The sequence below is a fragment of the Schistocerca gregaria genome, chromosome 1 (genome assembly GCF_023897955.1).
Source record: "Schistocerca gregaria isolate iqSchGreg1 chromosome 1, iqSchGreg1.2, whole genome shotgun sequence".
Lineage (NCBI taxonomy): Eukaryota > Metazoa > Arthropoda > Insecta > Orthoptera > Acrididae > Schistocerca > Schistocerca gregaria.
The window spans coordinates 692,280,436-692,293,509 of NC_064920.1; the positions used below are offsets into that span (position 1 = coordinate 692,280,436).

General features: G+C 50.1%; 1 protein-coding gene across 3 annotated transcripts in view; it reads left to right on the plus strand.

Moving 5' to 3' along the window:
* LOC126364640 (tyrosine-protein phosphatase non-receptor type 13-like) overlaps positions 1-13,074 on the plus strand; it is a 729,752-nt gene that overhangs the window by 577,511 nt on the left and 139,167 nt on the right. The gene's annotated exons all lie outside the window — the stretch shown is intronic.

Genomic DNA, 13,074 nt, shown 5'->3' on the forward strand with positions numbered 1-13,074 from the left:
TACCTATTGCACAATAGAAACAGAGCGTATCATACATGATCTGAATTAGTAACTTATATGGCACAGAGTGTCGAAATGTAGAGTCGTATAGCATTGTGGTGGGAGACCATGTGTGGCAGGTGTAGCTCCCCAGAGGCCTGCTGGAAGGAGCATCGCGTGTGTGATGCAGCTTGGCCCATTACGATACAAACTTAAACCAAGACTCATCCCATGTGCTGATGAAAATGACAGTCCATTTGAAACCGTTATAGCCACAATAATGGTTTCACTTCATGTGACTGTGAGAAGTCTTATGGTTGACAACGTATTGTCGCAGCGTTGCTACCCTCTCCTTAACATGAACTAATCTGAAATGATATTCTTTCTACGCACACACAATCGCACCTCCCCGCGAGGTATTTGAGCGGTGTCTTACGTATATGTACAAAGTATAGATGGCTGTTGATGAGGGTGATGGGTAAAGTGTTCTGTATAGGCTATTTTGTTGATGACGAGAGACGGTGTGATTCGGTGCCAGCGCACTGCCTGTCGCTCCCGGGGAGCACAGAATGGATCGCCGAGCTTGATGTCCATACCGAAGAACGCGTGACGACCAGCAGTGCCACATGTCCTCACTCACACGCTCAGCGGAGAGATGTAGAATTTAATCCATGACACTGGGGCGAAGTTTTCTGATCAGGGATTTTGCGCCAACACCTCCCCACCCATCCCATTTCGTCCACCTCTTCTTCAATTTTGGCTCTAAGCACTTATAGACCCTTAGTTACCGTGAATAGCTGAGAAGGTGTTACAATTTGTGAAGAACATAAAAATTCGATTAGATAAAAAAAAAAAAAAAAAAGAAATGTCTGAGGACCAGACAGTCTACACGAGTGAAGCAGCGGGCGCCAAGCGGAGTGGTAGTTGAAGCTATAGTGCGCGTCATTTACGACAGCGGCCGAGTTTAGGTTCGTTCTGCGCATCTGACGGTACAAAACACAATCAGCAAATTAACAGAGAACGACGTTGGCAGAGCTCGACTGCAGTGCAGAGCACAGACGAGTGACTTCAGTTTTAGAAACGTTCAGTCATATATAAAGTAATTGAACAAAAGCAATGTCTTGATAGTGGACTTTCTTTTATAGAAAATTTGGAAAAGCATTCTTTTTATCAATTGCTTCATATTCTACTAATTAATTAAACCAAACAAGCTTAATCGATGTGTCCAGTAGGTGGTGAGAACTGGAGCGCACAATATTTGTAAGAACTTCAAATGGTTCAAATGGCTCTGAGCACTATGGGACTTAACTACTGAGGTCATCAGTCCCCTAGACTTCGAACTACTGAAACCTAACTAACCTAAGGACAACACACACATCCATGCCGGAGGCAGGACTCGAACCTGCGACCGTAGCAGCAGCCCGGTACTGGACTGAAGCGCCCAAAACCGCTCGGCCACAGTGGCCGGGCCACCTCCTCTTACACGATCAAATACTGGTGACGAAAATTTCTAGTTAGACCCGTCGTCCTCCCGAATGTGAGTCCAGATTCTTGTCACTTTGTCACCTTGCCCCGTACCAGGATTCGGATCGGCTACGTCTGAACCAAGTGCTACTGCACAGATGTACCTTAGCGTCCACGGCTGCGGATGCGGGTTTCTTGCCTTCTCAGTTACAAATGACAAAAATGCGTGTTCACTGTTTTTGAAAATTCAACCCCCAAGGGGGTGAATTAGGGCCGGACTGATCCACTTATCATTGCCCAACATAAATCTCTAAGGAGATAAAGTTGAAATTTGGAGAGGATGTTGATCTTATACTGTGGTCATCCTTTAAGAAGGGGTAGTTCGAAATTCCACTCCTAAGAGGGTGAAGTAGTGGATGATAAGCATTTTGAAAATATGTCGTCATTGAGGCTGTTTTGAATGTAGACCTTAGAAAAATGGTATTTGATATCTCAGTCAAGTATTAAAAAAATACGTGCTTCAGAATTTTTTGAAATTCAACCACTAAGGGAATAAAATAGTGGGTAATAGCTTTTTTTTAAGTAGTCATTATTAAAGAATTACTAAAGCATTTTTGAAGCACGTCTATGAAAACTGGTATTTGATTTTTTGGGTGGAAATAAAAACAAATACGTGTTTCACTGTTTTTGCAATTCATATCCTAAGGAGGTGAAATGGAGGATGAAAATTTTTAAGAAAATATTTCGTTATAACAAAAAAAAATTAAAGCTAAATCTTTGAAATCTGGTATTTCATTTCTCGGTTAGTTATAAAGAAATAGGTGTTAGGGGATGAAAGTTTCTGCGGAAATATTTACACAAGAACTCAAAAGGTAGGACTAACGAAGACCTCGACTCCAGCTGTCAGAATCGCTTTTCGATGAGAAGCACATTCAGAAAAGTCCTTAACCAGCGTGAGAATTTTAGAAGGCGTTGCAATTTGTGAACAACACAAAAATTCGGTGAGAGAAAAACAAAATCTGTGTAGACAGTACAGATTACGCGAGCAAAGCAGCGGGCGCTTAGCTAGTATTATATAAACGTGGGTTGTGTATCGTGATACTTACCGTCATAGTTACGTGATACAAAAATAGCTGACGCAGTGACGCAGAGAACAGCTGACCATTCCGTGCTCCCTGGGAGAGTCTCGTGGTTGTTCTGCGTGCGCCGGCGGATCCGTAGCGTGCCCGAGGTCGTCCCGTGTGAATGGACTCATCAGTCACTAGCAGGCCCGGTTGTCGGCGCTACGCGGGCTGCGTGCTCCGCGCACTGCCGCAAACCAGACCACAGCAGGCTGTCTGGCGCACTCGTGCGACCGCGGCGGCCACTCCTTTGGAAGTGCAGCGCTCTCCTAGTCCGCCATAACGAGCCATATGCATTTCGCGTCTTCTTTCGGGCATAGTTGAATCCCTCTCCATCCAGCAGCGTGTCGGTCCTGCAATCGTCTACACAACATAGACGTACTCACCTTTAACGTCTGCGTGTTCCGTTACGATCCCAGAAAGCAGCGTGACTCATTTCTCCTTCTCATCGTCAGTAAATCTAATGGTATTACCAGTAGGATGTTGCTGCTGCTCGCGAAGCAATTTTCCGCCATCAGTTCCCGTGCCTGGACTGCGAGGTTACTGCGCGCGCTACTTTGAAGTGAAACGTGTGCGTACCTAGTCACGTGACAAACTATTGCGACAAACTATTGCGACAAACTATTGCGACAAAGAGCTTCTGTAAAGTTTGGAAGGTAAGAGACGAGATACTGGCAGAAGTAAAGATGTGAGTACTGGGCGTGAGTCGTGCTTCGGTAGCTCAGATGGTAGAGCACTTGCCCGCGAAAGGTAAAGGTCCCGAGTTCGAGTCTCGGTCGGTCACACAGTTTTAATCTGTCAGGAAGTTTCATAATGTGACAATGATTAACACACTGATAGAAGTATTGACTCCTTGCTCCACAATCCGTCGACGAAAGCATTATTTCGATTCCTTGAAGCGTACCACAACTGACCATGAGGACTAAAATTCTTTTTATAGTGTAGGCAAAATCTTCTAGGGCAACTGTTCCCAACCCATGGGCCGTCGGCAGCGTTTCGCTGGGCCTGATCGTTGACCGAGAGTCGAAGAAAACATAGAAATTATCGTGAGCTTGAAGGCTCCGCTCATCAGTCAGTACAGAATGAAATGCTTGGCAGTACAGGCTTTTTTTTAATGTTGAAAAAGGCCAGTATCATGTTACTAGGTAGCTGGAACTGTACACCCCTACAGAACGTGCAACAGGGCTTGCACGCATCCTTGGTTGGCTGGTCGTGGCGCAAACACACAACGTGCCATAACCCGATCGTAATTTGTAGAGTTAATAGTTTCGCGAACGCAGTTGTTCACAAGAACGACTTGCTTGCATTTTGCTCATTTAATATCCTGGCACAAGAAGGTAGGAAGGGTGTTTGGTATTTTACGTCCCGTCCACGGTTGAGATTGTTACTACTGGAGGGAAGGAAGCACCCATGCCGGCATTTGCGTGGAGTGACCTGGGTGACCGCAGAAAACAGATATCTGGGTGGCCGACCCGAGAGCTAAATCTGGGTCTTTTTGAGTGCCACTTGAGGACGTTAGCTAGTAACTTACTTCGCTCAGTCCCAGTGAAGATATTGCTGAATTACTGTTCACTAAGACATTAGAGCGGCTTTCGGACAAACTATCTTTGAGAATGAGTCTTTCTGAGCTATACTTTTTACCAAATGGAATAACATGAATACATCGATTGTAGACAGCGATTTGAGGCTGGAATTATCAAGCTTTAATTCCGATATTGATTCTCTCGTGGATGAAAAACAATGTCAAAAATCCCATTGATTTCTTCCTGACACTGACCACTCGGTTCTGAGTTTTCATCTAGCTCTGAGAGGTAAGGGAATATAATGAAAATCTTTTCTGTATAGTTGGTTGGTTGGTTGATTGGGGTTGAAGGGACCAAACAGCAAGGTCATCAGTCCCTTGTTACAAAGACGGTCAGTTCCGACAGAGGGACAGCTCAGAAGAGTCAAAAACGATAAAGGTAAAAGGTAAAAGGCTAAAAAAAAAAGTGCAGTTGTGTCGTCAATGATAAAAACACAAGGAGGGAAGTCAGTAAATGGGCAAACTCAAGAGAGGAAATATCCCACCTGTGAAGCAGTACAAGCAAGACCACATGCTATTTAAAAGCGTTCAACCGCCAGAGTATAAAAGGGCGGATTGTAAAAGGGATTAAACAAACCTAAAAGGCGATAAAAACAGTAAAAGGGAAAAAAGAAGGAACATGGCCAGGGAGGGGAGTCAGGAATCTCCAAGCACAGCCTACAGTGGGAGACATCCCAACCCTCACCGCCCTGCCCCTACTGCAGAGGGAGATGAAAATCCTTAAAACTGAGAATAAAAACCACTTTCACGGAGGAAACTGAGAACCAGTTCAACCATCCGGGAATCGTCTGCTAATATTAAGGGTAAAGTGCAGGGAAGTCTGTACTTAGTACGCAGAGCTAAAAGAAGGGGGCATTCCACCAAAATGTGGGCCACTGACTGGAAAGCTCCACAACCACAAAGTGGGGGTGGCTCACCACGCAAAAGAAAACCATGGGTCAGCCTGGTATGGCCGATGCGAAGACGACAGAGGGTGGTTGAGTCCTTTCGCGAGAGGCGTAAGGAAGAACGCCATGGGACAGGTGTCACCTTAATCACACGAAGTTTATTAGACAAGGAGGTAGCCTCCCAGGATGTGGCCCATGATTGCGCAAAGTGGGATTTGAGATGAAGCCGTAAATCCGCCACAGGAGGGGTGACAGGGAATGGGGGGTAAGTGACTGCTCCCCCAGCCAAACGATCAGCAAGCTCATTTCCTTGGATGCCCACATGGCCAGGGACCCAAAGGAAGCTAACAGAACAAGCAGCATGGTGGAGATCAGCGAGATGGTCATGGATGGAGGAGACCAAGGGATGACGGGAGAAACACTGGTCAAGTGCCTGAAGGCCACTCATTGAGTCTGTACATAACAAAACGCGATTGAGCTTGGACTGTTTAATAAAGGCCAGGGCCCGGGAGACCGCCATCAATTCCGCAGTGAACACCCCACATGCATTTGGCAGGAGATGATTTTCCATGCCTACAGAGGAGGTGAAGGCATAGCCCACACGATCAGCAGATTTAGAGCCATCAGTGTAAAAAACAACAGCATCCCGAAACTCAGATAAAATGCGGCGGAAAAAACAACGGAACACCATCGGGGGAATGGAATCTTTCGGACCTCGGCAGAGATCCATCCTAACTCGGGGCCGAGGAACTAACCAAGGAGGTGTGTTGGGGAGGGAACGTGGGATACAGGAAAAGGAAGGAAGCTGAAAATCACGGCGAAGAGACGCTAGGCGGAGCCCAACCGGTAAACCCGCCCGAGGGCGGGAGTCAGGTGGGCGACTTCCTTGGGCAGGGAACACGATAGAATAGGAAGGATGAGTGGGAAAGGAACGGACAGCGATTGCATACGAAACCAAAAGCTGGGAGCGCCGAACGGAAAGGGGGGGGATCCCAGCCTCAACCAGGAGACTATCTACAGGGCTAGTCGGGAAGGCACCGATGGCCAAACGGATACCACGATGGTGGACCGGATCCAAGAGGTGCAATGTAGAAGGGGCAGCTGAACCGTAAACTTGACAACCATAGTCCAAGCGAGACAACACTAAGGCCCGATAAAGGTGGAGGAGAGTGGAACGGTCAGCACCCCAAGAGGTGTGGGCAAGGAAGCGAAGGACGTTTAGTTTACGGAAACATCCTATCTTCAGGCGTCTGATATGAGGCAGCCAAGTGAGCTTGTTGTCGAAAAGAAGGCCAAGGAAACGAAACTGTGGGACCACAGGTAATCGTTGTGCATTGAGATAGAGCTCTGGATTGGGGTGGACTGTCACACGGCGACAAAAGTGGACCACTCGCGATTTTAAAGGAGAAAACTGAAATCCGTGTGAGATGGTCCATGCAGAGGCACGCCGTATAGCACCCTGGAGCTGACGCTCTGCAGCGGCCATCGAAGAGGAACTAACCCAAATGCAGAAATCATCCACATACAGAGCAGGAGTGACCAAAGGACCGACGGAGGCCACAAGTCCATCTATAGCAATGAGGAACAGAAGTACACTCAATACGGAACCCTGAGGGATGCCATTCTCCTGGATTCGCGGAGAACTTAAAACTGTACCAACCCTAACCCTAAACGAACGATGAAACAAGAACTGGCGGATAAAAATCGGGAGTGGGCCCCGAAGACCCCACTCATGAAGTGTAAGTAAGATATGATGGCGCCAAGCCGTATCATAGGCCTTGCGAAGGTCGAAAAATACAGCAACCAAATGGCGGCGCTGGGAAAAGGCCTGCCGAACTGCGGATTCCAAGCGAAGTAAATGATCGATCGGAGACCGTCCCTCTCGGAAGCCACACTGGTAAGGGGACAACAGACGCCGAGATTCGAGGACCCAAGTGAGCCGACGGGCTACCATCCGTTCAAGTAATTTACAAACAACGTTCGTCAGACTAATTGGCCGATAGCTGTCGACGAACAGGGGGTTCTTACCGGGCTTAATGACGGGAACCACGATGCTATCCCTCCATTGAGAAGGGAAGTCACCCTGGAGCCAAATACGGTTAAATACCCGGAGAAGATGTCGCTGTTGTGGAGCACTGAGATGTTGAAGCAGTTGGTTATGAATGAAGTCTGGGCCAGGGGCCGTATCATGAGAAGAGGAGAGTGCGGAAAGAAGTTCCCATTCAGTAAAAGCGTCGTTGTATGATTCTGACTGGCTGGGGGTAAAACATAAGGCGGAAGCTTCGGCCCGCTGTTTCTGGGGAAGGAAAGCAGCCGGATAGGAGGCTGATGCCGACGCTGTTGCAAAATGGGTCGCAAGGTGTTCCGCGAGAATCAACGGGTCCGTGCAAAGGCCATCCGGGAGGTGAAGACCCGGGAGGGTAGACTGCCGATGGCAACCTTGGAGAGAGCGAAGTGTAGCCCATACCCGCGACAGAGGGACAGCAGAACCGAGGGAAGAAACAAAGCGTTCCCAACACATCCGTTTGCTCCGTTTGATTAAGTAACGGGCCCTTGCGCGAAGGCGTTTAAAGGTAATAAGATTGGCAACGGATGGATGCCTCTTAAGGTGTTGCAAAGCTCGACGGCGATCACGGATGGCAACGGCAATGTCCGAACTCCACCAAGGGACCTGCCGGCGGCGAAATGGTCCAGATGAGCGCGGGATAGCAAGGCTAGCAGCGTGAACAATCGCGTCAGACATGTCACGTATGACATCATCAATACCATCCGACAATGAGGGAGAAAAAACGACCTGTGCAGTATACAGAGGCCAATTGGCACGTTGGAAGGACCAACGAGGTGATCTGTCCATGGGGGAGCGGGAAGGGAGCGAGAGAATCAACGGGAAGTGGTCACTATCGCAAAGGTCGTCGTGCGGTGACCATTTTAGGGAAGGGAGGAGGGAGGGAGAAGAGAGAGAAAGATCAATGGCAGAAAAGCTACCATGACCGGCACTGAAATGGGTAGGGGAGCCATCGTTAAGAAGGCACAAGTCGTGGTCGGTAATAAACTGGTCAATGAGATGACCCCGACTAGATGGAAATGCACTGCCCCACAAGGGATGATGTGCATTAAAATCGCCAAGTATAAGGAAGGGAGGAGGAAGTTGCTGAAGGAGGGCACTTAAGGAGGCAGGTGTAGGAGTTCTGTCAGGAGGGAGATACAGATTGCAAATTGTGACTCCAGAGTCCAGGTGGATCCTAACAGCAACTGCTTCCAATGTAGTTTGGAGAGGAATCCACGTGCTGGCGATGTCCGTTCGGACCAACGTGCAAACTCCGCCAGACGCCCGTAGGGGGCCGACCCGATTTCGACAGAAAGCACGGAAGCCACGGAGGGTTGGTGAGTGACCACCAGTAAAATGAGTTTCTTGTAGAACCACACAAGCCGCAGAGTAAAACGAAAGAAGGGATTGCAACTCCGGTAGGTGACGGTAATAGCCATTACAGTTCCATTGGATAGCCAAAGAACGATGAGTCAATTGGGGGGTGAACAGGCTAATGTCAGTCATGCCGGTGGGTCACCACCCGTCACCGACAAGGAGGGGGCGACATCCATGAATAACAGGTCAGAGTTAGGTTGTGAAGATGGGGACGAGACCTCTGGCGATACCAGAGACTCCTTGTCCCGGGACTTGTGCTTCTTCTTTCTTTCTGTTTGGGATCGTGGAGGGCTGTGCAACAAAATGGAGCCAGCCACAGCAAGATCGGGAACAGAAAGAGAGCGGGCGATCTGAGGGCCCGCAGACCGTGGTTCTCGTGGTGGCCGCATGGCAGCAGACCTTTGGCCTGGAAGGTGCCGGGAAGGGGGATCCCGCGAGGGGCGCCCATGACCGGCAGACGCCGAAGAAGCAGGACACTTCTCCAGCCGGGGAGAGGAAGCGGTGCCCGTGGGGGATGGTGTGGGAACCGCAGGGGGAGGGGGGAGGAAAGGGGTTCGGGACTGGGGTAAGGAATGAGGAGGAGGGGGTGAAGATACTGCTGAAGCATAACTAGTTGTCAGGGTCACTGGATGAAGGCGTGTATACTTTTTACGGGCCTCGGTATAGGTGAGACGATCAAGAGTCTTATACTCCTGTATCTTTTTCTCTTTCTGATACACTGGGCAATCCAGTGACCGTGAAGAATGATTTCCACGACAATTTACGCACACAGGAGGGGGAACACAGGAACTTCCCTCATGGAACGGATGTCCACAGTCACCACAGAGGGGGGCCTGCGAACAGCGCGAAGACATGTGGCCAAAACGCAAACACTTGAAACATCGCATAGGTGGTGGGATGTATGGCTTCACGTCACACCGATAGACCATAATCTTGACCTTCTCAGGGAGGGTGTCCCCTTCAAAGGCCAAGATAAATGCACCAGTGTCAACGCGGTTGTCCTTCGGACCCCTCTGAACCCGCCGAACAAAGTGAACCCCCCGCCGGCTTAGATTGTCCCGAAGTTCCTCATCAGATTGAAGGAGGAGGTCTCTATGGAAAATTACACCTTGCACCATGTTCAAGGACTGGTGTGGGGTAATTGACACAGGAATCGTACCAAGATGGGTACAGGCACGGAGAGCTGCAGACTGGGTAGCTGAAGCGGTTTTAATCAACAGCGACCCAGACCGCATCTTGCTGATAGAGTCCACCTCGCCAAACTTGTCTTCGATGTGTTCAACAAAAAACATAGGTTTCGTATGAGTAAAAGTATCCCCATCAGTTCTGGCGCAAACCAGATAGCGAGGGAAAGGTTTCGCCCCCAGCCGACGAGCCTGGCCCTCCTCCCAGGGGGTAGCCACGGAAGGGAAGGCGGAAGGGGCAGAGGAAGCAGCACGTGAAGAATCTTTTCCAGTCAAAGAGACGGCCGGAGAACGGCCAGAGTTGTGGACTCTTATGCGTTTCATGAGCATAGTGTCCGCCCTGATACCACCCACTCCGATCAGGGGCTCTCCTCATGGGCGCCACCCAGCCACAGCAAGGGCCGTCTGGCACGGCGGCCATTGCTGGGAGTTCCGATGCTCCAGGACGACAAGCAACCACTCCTAGGCTTACATGAGGAGGTCACAGCTCAGGTATCAGACGTGTGATCCCTGTGTTTTCAGGGGGCTCAACCAAAAGGGTACATAGCGACCCCACCACACGGGCTGGCTACCGTGCTGGCTATGGACCCTAGCGTCAAACAACGACGTAAAGGAAACGATGGAATCAATGATGATGGCACACGCCGGAGACACTAGGTAAGGTGCTCTTCCCCAAATGGCTCACACTACGGAAGAAAATTTAGTGATGGAGGTCAAACCCCAGAGGGGACCAGAGAATACCAAAAGGATTAAGGAATTACAGAACAAGGCCGAATTGCAAGGTCAACAGAACCAGGAGAATAGCAGGGCCAACATAAGGAGGGACACCATAAGTAGGGACACCAAGAGAGGGAGAGGAGAGGTCGGAGGGAAGGATGAAGGACAGGAAAGGAGGGGAAGGGAAAGGAAATGCAGCCCGGAAAAAGAAGGAAGGCTGCAATAGCTCGGGGCCCCGTGCTCGCCACGCACGTACTCACGAAAGAACCGCGAGCCCCCTGGGGGGCTTTTCTGTATAAAAAAAAAAAAAAAAAAAAAATGAATATTTTGGAGTCCTCCTTGTCCACAGAATTCTACTCATGTGGTTAGTAACTCCGGCTAGCCGTAGCCGCGCGGTCTCAGGCGCCTTGTCACGGTCCGGAGGTTCGAGTCCTACCGACATATGGGCCTCTAAGATTTTCTTACAGACTAGGTAGTCCGCCCAGGGTAAAAACGTTGGGAATCTTGTGGCGTTCACGGTTAGGTGAACGCTGTCAAAGACCACTGTCGCGTTCACTTACAAAAGGCAGTTTTCTAGCCCTTACGCTGAAGAAGTGGGGTTATGGGCTAACATTCCTCAGGCAACTATTGGCGGGCCATCGTCGTTGGATAGAAGATAAACAGGCAAAACGAGGTAGGGGGGAATATTTAGCAAAATATTGTTGTCATACCGGAGAGGTGGCGTCCTCGACGTAGTTTGTATTCTTCGCGTACCCCAGCTGCGCTTTTACTTCTTTGATGGCAGGAAGCCACGAAGCCGGAAGCCTACAGTCGCCTTCTCTATTGAAGTTACATTCATTTTCTTGTATATCTCAATCGCTTCTCGGACTTTTCTTCCATAAATATTGGTTTCGTTGGCCATACGTAAGCTGTGGAAATAAATGTCTTTGTCGCAGTTCTCCTGATATCCCGCCGTTGCAGATTTCACGGTTCATTTTAACCGCGTGTGGTCTTCATGTTCCTTAAATACACTCCTGGAAATTAAAATAAGAACACCGTGAATTCATTGTCCCAGGAAGGGGAAACTTTATTGACACATTCCTGGGGTCAGATACATCACATGATCACACTGACAGAACCACAGGCACATAGACACAGGCAACAGAGCATGCACAATGTCGGCACTAGTACAGTGTATATCCACCTTTCGCAGCAATGCAGGCTGCTATTCTCCCATGGAGACGATCGTAGAGATGCTGGATGTAGTCCTGTGGAACTTCTTGTCATGCCATTTCCACCTGGCGCCTCAGTTGGACCAGCGTTCATGCTGGACGTGCAGACCGCGTGAGACGACGCTTCATCCAGTCCCAAACATGCTCAATGGGGGACAGATCCGGAGATCTTGCTGGCCAGGGTAGTTTACTTACACCTTCTAGAGCACGTTGGGTGGCACGGGATACATGCGGACGTGCATTGTCCTGTTGGAACAGCAAGTTCCCTTGCCGGTCTAGGAATGGTAGAACGATGGGTTCGATGACGGTTTGGATGTACCGTGCACTATTCAGTGTCCCCTCGACGATCACCAGAGGTGTACGGCCAGTGTAGGAGATCGCTCCCCACACCATGATGCCGGGTGTTGGCCCTGTGTGCCTCGGTCGTATGCAGTCCTGATTGTGGCGCTCACCTGCACGGCGCCAAACACGCATACGACCATCATTGGCACCAAGGCAGAAGCGACTCTCATCGCTGAAGACGACACGTCTCCATTCGTCCCTCCATTCACGCCTGTCGCGACACCACTGGAGGCGGGCTGCACGATGTTGGGGTGTGAGCGGAAGACGGCCTAACGGTGTGCGGGACCGTAGCCCAGCTTCATGGAGACGGTAGCGAATGGTCCTCGCCGATACCCCAGGAGCAACAGTGTCCCTAATTTGCTGGGAAGTGGCGGTGCGGTCCCCTACGGCACTGCGAAGGATCCTACGGTCTTGGCGTGCATCCGTGCGTCGCTGCGGTCCAGTCCCAGGTCGACGGGCACGTGCACCTTCCGCCGACCGCTGGCGACAACATCGATGTACTGTGGAGACCTCACGCCCCACGTGTTGAGCAATTCGGCGGTACGTCCACCCGGCCTCCCGCATGCCCACTATATGCCCTCGCTCAAAGTCCGTCAACTGCACATACGGTTCACGTCCACGCTGTCGCGGCATGCTACCAATGTTAAAGACTGCGATGGAGCTCCGTATGCCACGGCAAACTGGCTGACACTGACGGCGGCGGTGCACAAATGCTGCGCAGCTAGCGCCATTCGACGGCCAACACCGCGGTTCCTGGTGTGTCCGCTGTGCCGTGCGTGTGATCATTGCTTGTACAGCCCTCTCGCAGTGTCCGGAGCAAGTATGGTGGGTCTGACACACCAGTGTCAATGTGTTCTTTCTTCCATTTCCAGGAGTGTACATTCTCTTACACTCGTTCCATTTCCGCCCATGTTCACTCTGTCACAGCCATAAGTCATTTCATACACTCTCAAAGTAAGAGGTAATTAGTTGCGCCCGTTCTGCGTCGAAAAAATTTCATTCCAGCTAAAAAAAATTGGCATGTATGTGATACCTGCATACAATTCTACTCATGTGGTTAGTAACTCCGGCTAACCGTAGCCGCGCGGTCTCAGGCGCCTTGTCACGGTCCGGACGATCGAGTCATCCCTCGGGCGTGGGTGTGTGTGTTGTCCTTAGCGTAA